The sequence below is a fragment of the Gossypium hirsutum genome, chromosome A13 (assembly GCF_007990345.1).
Source record: "Gossypium hirsutum isolate 1008001.06 chromosome A13, Gossypium_hirsutum_v2.1, whole genome shotgun sequence".
NCBI lineage: Eukaryota > Viridiplantae > Streptophyta > Magnoliopsida > Malvales > Malvaceae > Gossypium > Gossypium hirsutum.
The window spans coordinates 18,125,102-18,133,308 of NC_053436.1; the positions used below are offsets into that span (position 1 = coordinate 18,125,102).

Here is an 8,207-nt window from a genome sequence, read left to right on the forward strand (position 1 = left end):
TGAACCTCCTTTTTAGCATTTTTGAGAGAGCACATATGTGCATTGGTTGCTAAATGGAGAAGAATCGGCTAGCAAGTTGTGTGCTAAGGCCGAATATAACTTTTGCATGTTAATGAGCAATGCATGTGTTAAATTGATGGAAAGGGAGAGGATGCTTTACTAGTGTGTATATGTGTGTATTAGCCAAGTTTTGAACTTGAAACAAAAGGGTGTTTAGTCAATACAAGTGACCATACTTGTAGAATGTATTAAGTGTTGAAATCGGCCCCAAAATAGACATGCATATTCGGCCAAGGGGGAAAAATTAGCTAAAATGTTGAGTTTGATTCATGATTCCGTACATATGTGACTTTAATGTCTAATGTATAAATATGGGCTAAGTGCCTTGTGTTCCTCTTTTCGATGCTCAAATGATTAAATCAATTTATTTGTTTAATTAAGCTCAAGAGCAAAGGGGAACTAAATCCGATAAAGGGAAGGAAAAAGTGGTCGAATAGCTATCGGAATCGTTCGACAACACCCGAGGTAAGTTCTTGAGTAAAAGAGCTTAAATTATGATGTGATTAGATCATGTTTTGAGCAAATTAAAATCATGCTCTTTGTGTGGCTATTGAGCCGAATTTGCAAGAATGATAAATGTCTTGTGTTTGAGTTTTGCTAACGAAAATGAAATACGAATGGGCCATGATTTATTGTTAAATGTGCATGGTTATTTGAATGCTGTCCGGGCTAAGTCCCGAAGGCTTGTGCTAAGTGACAATATCCGGACTAAGATCCGAAGGCATTTGTGCGAGATACTAATTTCGGGCTAAGCCCGAAGGCATTTGTGCGAGTTAAATCCGGGTTAAGTCCCGAAGGCATTTGTGCGAGTTACTAAATCTGGGTTAAGTCCCGAAGGCATTTGTGTGAGTTACTAAATCCGGATTAAGTCCCGAAGGCATTTGTGCGAATTACTATAACCGGGCTATGTCCCGAAGGCATTTGAACGAGGAGCTATATCCGGTTAAATTCCGAAGGTACGTGATTTGGGAATGAATGAACTTGCTGTAAAATTCCAGTTAATACTCTCGAAACATCCCAACATTGAGGTATGTTTCGTATGTGCTTGAATTTAGTTGAGCCCTTACAAATAAGTATTCGCTCAGTTGATAAACGAGCTACCGGCCTTTGGCTGAGTTGATCTTTTGTGTATGTACATAAGGGTTGATAGTGTGAAGCAAGTACGATATCGTAAATTTGTGCATATGAAATTATCCATTTAGCTATATGAATGCTATACTTTTGTTGTGCTGGAATTCCTTGCTCAAAACTTACTAAGCATAAATTGCTTACTCCGTTTCATTGCTCCTCTATTTTATAGATTTGGTTCTCCAGCTATCGGACTCGGGATCTTGAGGTCAAAGTCGCCCACACTATCAAAGCCCCCTTTTGGTACAATTTTGGTTGAACTTCGAAATGGCATGTATAGGACTACCCGTTTGTTGTGGGTCGTGGACCCTTTGGACTTGTATAAATTTTGGATAGCCATGCGAAAATGGCTTATATGTGTTTGAGTATATTGTTATAATCATTTGGTGTGGATATGCTTGACAAGGATTGGCCATGGGGATGGTTAATCACTTTCATAAATTGTGCTATTTATGCAAAAAGGGCTAGTTGAATCATGGAAACCATGAAATAGGTAAAGTCTACCTTAAAGGCAGATGCTGACAGCAGCAGTGACGTAGATTTGGAAAATCACTAAAAATATTAGGAAGGGAATTAAATAGTGAATAAATTATGTAAACAAACCTTGATGAATATAATTTCATAGGAAAGTAATGAAACAATCATACGGACAGTATGTTAAGAGATATTCAGGTTCTCGTGAGACAGGGCCAGAACGGTTTCTGGATTTCCTGTTCCGACTTTAGAAATTCATTATAAATTAACCAGAGATAATTAGGAGTCATACCATATATGGATAGATTCCTCCCTGAGTCTAGTTTCTATAGAAACAAACGGCATCAGTATTGAAGCCCTGTACAGGGAGATATCCAAGTCGTAATGCGCAAAGATCAGGGTAGTCGATCCCTGTAACATGGGAGACTTTGACTAATAAACTGTACTAATTGGCCCGACCAAAAATTCTAGAAAAAATATGTAGATGGGAATATGAGTCTAGTTTCAGGGAAAATTTACGGAACTGGTCCGGAGTTGTGAAACTCAAGATATGATTTTTAAAGCGACTAGTACGCAGATTGGCAGTGTCTGGGAAATTTTTTTTATAAGGGGCTTAAAGTCTGTTAACACCTCGTGTTCGACTCCGGTGTCGGTCTCGGGTTCGGGGTGTTACATTCTCGATAATTGTAATTCCATCTTTCTTTGGTACACATTGTACTGGACTTACCCATAAATCATCTGAGATTAGGTAGATAATTCTCGCATCTAACCATTTGGTCGCTTCCTTTCGAACTACCTCTTTCATGATTGGGTTGAGTTTTATTTGCCCATCAATTCTAGCTCTTTCACCCACCTCTAAAATAATTTTATGCATATAGAAAGAAGGGCTTATAACTCGAATATCAGCTACAGTCCAACCAATTGCTTTTTTAAATTTCTTTAAAATAGTAATTAGTTGCTCCTCTTGTTGTTCTACTAATTTTGCTGAAACAATCATAGGCAAAGTAGAACAGTTACCTAAATAAATGTATTTTAAATGGGAAGGAAGTGCCTTAAGTTCAAGTTTGGGTAGTTCTTCGATTGACAACTTTAATTGTGTAAATTCTCAAACTTTCAATTCTAGTGGTGCAAACCGTGCTGGTTGTACATAGTCCCTCAGATTGGCTTCCATCAAAGCCATGTTTTCATTACCTTTTTCATCTTCCAATGGCTCAAACCCTAAAGTGTTGTCCAATGGGTCTTCAAAATTGTTCTCCCATTCCATAGAAACTAAGGTTTCTAGCTTTTCCATCACTGAACATTCCTCTACTAGATTGGGAAATTTCATTGCTTTAAGAACATTAAATGTTACATTATCTTCTTTAACTCTCGTCGTGAGTTCTCCGTTTTGAACGTCTATCAACATTTTTCCTTTGGTTAGGAAAGTTCTCCCTAGGATGATCGACACTTCTTTATCTACTTCAAAATATAATACAATGAAATGATCAAGAAGAATGAATTTATCGACTCTTACCAAAACATCCTCAATATTTCATTTGGGGTATGCTAAAGATCGATCCGCCAATTGAAGTGTCATAGTAGTGGGTTTTACTTCACTTATTCCCAACAATTTGAAAATAGGTTTGGGCATCAAGTTGATGTTTGCTCCTAACTCACACAAAGCTTTAACACGTAAGATTCTCTAATATGATAAGGTATGATATAACTTTCGGAGTCCTTCAATTTCGAAGGAAGCTTGTTCTGTAACAATGCACTGCACTTCTTCGTTAAAGAGATAGTCTCATATTCACTAAATATTTTCTTCTTGGACAGGATGTCCTTCATAAATGTCACATAATTGGGAATTTGCTCTAGAGCCTCCACCCATGGGATATTGATGTGAAGTTTCTTTAGAACATCCGAAAACTTCTTGAATTGCAGCTTATGTTTATATTTATTTGGTTGGAACTTTTGAGGGTATGGTGGTGATGGAACTTTGGGTTGAATTGGACAACTTTTCTAAAGAGATAAATCTGCATCTAGGGAAGATGTTAGCTTATTAAAATTTAGCTGAGAGTAATGTAAGTGCATTCACTTCATGCACTCCACCAACTCATCTTCCTAAAGTTGCTCGATTTGTTGGCCATTGATAGTTGTTACTAGCGACCCTCTCAAGGATCTCGTAAGCCTCATTAAAAGACTTCGACAAGAAAGCACCATTCACAGAAGTATCTACCATCAACCTTGTATATGTGTTGACATGTAGACATTGAACTTAGAGTTTTTTCTAGGTGGAAAATACTTAACCAAAAGCCTTTCTACTAATTCTTGCCATGTAGACATTGAACTTTGTGGCAACAAATTAAGCCATGCTCGTGCTCGATCTCACAATGAGTATGGAAATAAATTCAACCTAAATACACCTTCAGTAACACCAACTATTTTAAACGAATCACTCCCTTCATGAATAATCGAAGGTGAAGGTGTGGATCTTTCATGGGAATTCCACTAAACTGGCTCACCGTTTGGAGCATTTGAAACATCATTGGTTTTAGTTCAGATTGTGGTGCCTTAATCTCTAGTCTCCTAATTATTGGATTTAATTCATTGAACAGGGACACAATATACTGTCTTATGGCACGATCCTTATCATCAGCAATAAGGATAGGATTGCGCATATGATCGACTCTATCTCCTTGCCCATTATTTTGATTTCCAAGGTCCATCTCAGCTGGTCTTTGAGCTAATCTTTCGCTTCTTCTCTGTCTAAATGTCCTCTCAATCTCAGGGTCTACAAGTAATAAATTGATAATTTGACCTATGCTCATAAACATCTGAATAATAAATCAGAAAAAATAAAGAATAAAGAATAAATTAGTAAAGTTAGGAGTTAGATGAAAATGAAATAAAAACCAAATTGAAAAGAATAATTTCACAAAAATGATTAAGGCAATAGTCCCCATCAACGGCGCCAAAAACTTGTAACACTCAGTTTGTGCAAGTGTACACAGTCATTATCAAGTAATAAGTATGTAAAAGAGTTATCGTCTCCACGGGGACTGTGTATGTTAAAAATTTAATTGTAAAATTAAAGTTAACAATCTGGTAATAAAAACACAATATTTTGAGTGATGATGATTAAGATAAATTATCTAAATGCAAGATGATCCCTAATGCAATTTAATCTAAATGCCAAGTATGGAATGAGATGTATGAAATGAATTTAGCCGCAAAGACAAAAAATTCAACAATCAATAACATTAATAGGCTAGGATAATTACATTTTTCAACTTAGTTCATTTTCCTCATGTTTAACAGTGTTCAAAAAATAGTCTATGGCAACTCGATCTTTCATGAGTTTGAAACCAAATTAAGTCCTCTCCAAATATTTTACTTAGTAAAACATGCATTTTACTGATCATATTAAACTAAGGGTTTCTTAGAATTCATATGAAGTAACAGGGACGGGTAAAGTTTGAAACAATTTAATCACATAAATCTAAAAACTATGTAAGATAATAGAGCTCATTAAAGTTATTATGAACATTCAATTTAGTTAGGTTAGGATCTATATTAAGCATGGACATTTCACTTATTATGTCCATTAGACGTCATCTGGTCAGGATCGCTCAGCTAATTCTAATGCATCCAATCACGTATGAATGAAATACATACTTGAGTTTAATTGAAAACATGATCGACTAAGTCACAAACACTATAAACATGATTTAAACAAACTTCATTAAATAAATGCAATTATCCTAGCTAAACAAAACTAAGCCACCATTGTTAATGACAAGATAATAAAGCATATTGCAAGCATGATTAAAATCAAATTAACAAAGTAAAAGAAGAATAAACTCTATTGAATCAACAGTCTCGTGAACTCTGATTGAAGATGTTCTCTTCCGATCATTGTGTTTCTCTTTTCCTAATGGCTCCTTACGGTGGCCGGCCAAGAGATGATCTTCTCAAGGTTTTGTTGCCTAAGGGATATGAGATGCTATGCATAGGAATGAAGAGAGGAAATGAGAGAATAGTTGAATGAAGGATGTAGGGATAATTAAGGAATGAATGGATGAGGGATATTTATACCTGAAGTAGATGGTAGAGTTTACTAAAAAATAGGGATTGGAATCTGATAAACCGTAATTTATACATACTTCTATCCCATGCTTAGCACATTTTATGGATGATTTTTTCCTTAAAATTGGTGAATTCGATGCTCCTAATGCCTTAATTTCATGTTTTATACTTAGGTGAGCATATGAGAGTGAAAGGAACGAGAAACGGGCCAAAAATGGAGAAAATGGGCCAACGTACGAAATCAGCACGGCCTGGACTTCCTCACATAGGCAGACCACACGGCAGTGTCAATTTGGCAAGATCGAAGCACGACTCACACGGGTGGACCACACGCCCGTGCCTATTTAACAGGCTTGACCACGACCTGAAGTAATCGCACACGGGCGTGTCACATAGGCGTGTCCCTACTGAGCCCAAGTTTAGTCCAATTTGGAAAAGGCCAATTTTGAAGGTTCTTAGGCATTCCAAAGCCTATAAATACACCCTAGAGGAGGAGGAAAGATGACACAAAGAGGGAAGCAGGGAACTGCTCAAAGAAAGCCGATTGATCCATCTTAGAAGCCAGATCCATCTTAATTTCCCTTCAGGAGTTTTGGGTTTTTCTTTATGTTTTGTATTCATTATTCTTCTGAGATGTTTACCTCTTTAGTTATGAACTAAAACCCTTAAATACCTAAGGGGAATGAAACCTAAGACAAATCTTGTTATTATTATCTGAATTGTTGATAAATATTTGACTTGTTCTTAATTATGTGTTCTTAATTCTTGTTTTGATATTCCAGGATATTGATTCAAGTTAAGCTCTTATTCAGTGGAGGAATAGACCCTGTCTAAGAGTACATTTGTCATAATTAAGTGGAGTTGGTTGCACACCTAAAGATAGGGTGAAAGATCTTGCTGGATTAGGGTGAAACCAAATAAGGGGATTCATAGATCGAGTTAATGCAACCCTAGGGAGTTAATTAGAAAAAGATTTCAATTATTCAACCTAGGGTTAGACATTGTTAGTCTCGAGAGAGATAATAATATAACTTATGGATTTCTACGAATCAAGTCAAATGAATACGTATGATTCAGAGTCAAATAACAAGTGAAGTCTAGGTGGATTTTTCCTTAGGTATTGTCTCAATCAATCGAGTTTTCCAAAAGTAATTCCCCAATTCTATTTTCTGTGAATACTTAGTTTAGTTAATTAGTTAGTTAAAACAAACCCCATTATTCTTAGGCTAGATAATAAAAAGATAGTCATTACTAGTACTTTTAGTTCCTTTGGGTTTAACAATCCGGTCTTGCTAAAGCTATACTACTGTACGATAGGTACACTTGCCCTCATCGTGATAATAGTTAGTTTCAAGAACGATTCATTATAAATATTTAAAACCTATCACGAATATCACGCATCAAGTTTTTTGCACCGTTTTCGGGGAACTAAGATATTAGGAACATTCGATTTTTATTACTTTAGCCATTTGCTTTTACTACAATTTAAATTTTATTCTAATTGTTATTACTAATTATTTCTTTTCCCTTTTTCTAGCAGGTTCTTATAGTTTATGACTAGAAGAAACCCGTCAGAACCATTACTTTTTGACAGTGAGATCAATCGCTCAGTTCGCAGAACCCAAAGAGAAATAAGGTGAAGCTTAAGATACACAGAGAACGAGCAAGAGGACGATATTCAAACAACAACCAAAGAAATGGCTGAAATCCAAGAAAATCTACTACCTCCTCCAATTGCTGTTAATCAGAATCCTACTCCGCGCACAATGTATGATTATGCTAAACCTAATTTAACAGGAACTGAGTCAAGTATAGTTAAACCTGCTATTGCTACAAATAATTTTGAATTGAAACCTAACACAATTCAAATGATACAACAGTTTGTTTAGTTTGATGGTTTGCAGGATGAGGATCCCAACGCTCACTTGGCAAATTTCCTAGAATTTTGCGATACATTTAAAATCAATGGCATTTCCGGTGATGCCATAGGTCTTCGGTTATTTTCCTTTTCGTTAAGGAATAAAGCTAAACAGTGGTTGAACTCGTTACCACGTGAGTCAATTACTACTTGTGAACAAATGACCGAAAAGTTTCTATTAAAATACTTTCCACTGGGTAAAATGGCTAAATTACGTAATGATATCTCTTCTTTTGTACAAATGGATTTAGAGACACTCTACGATGCATAGGAGAGATACAAGGACCTTTTGAGAAGGTGCCCTCACCATGGGTTACCGCTTTAGCTACAGGTTCAAACGTTCCATAATGGCCTGAATCCTTTGACTTGGCAAATGATTGATGCAGCTACTGGAGGAACTATCAATAATAAGACACCTGAGGTGGCATATGAATTTATTAAGGAGATGTCACTGAATAACTATCAGTGGCAAGTTATGAGAACAAAGCCGACGAAAGCAGCCGGTGTCTTCAACCTCGACGCGGTTACTATGCTATCTAACCAAGTAGAACTCTTAAATAAA

General features: G+C 36.3%; 1 non-coding gene across 1 annotated transcript; it reads right to left on the reverse strand.

Annotated features, from left to right (window-relative positions):
* Positions 1 to 7,853: 7,853 nt before the first annotated feature.
* LOC121213413 (small nucleolar RNA R71) lies at positions 7,854 to 7,960 on the reverse strand. The gene has a single exon (XR_005908795.1). It is a non-coding gene; the product is annotated as a small nucleolar RNA R71 (small nucleolar RNA).
* Positions 7,961 to 8,207: the final 247 nt, after the last annotated feature.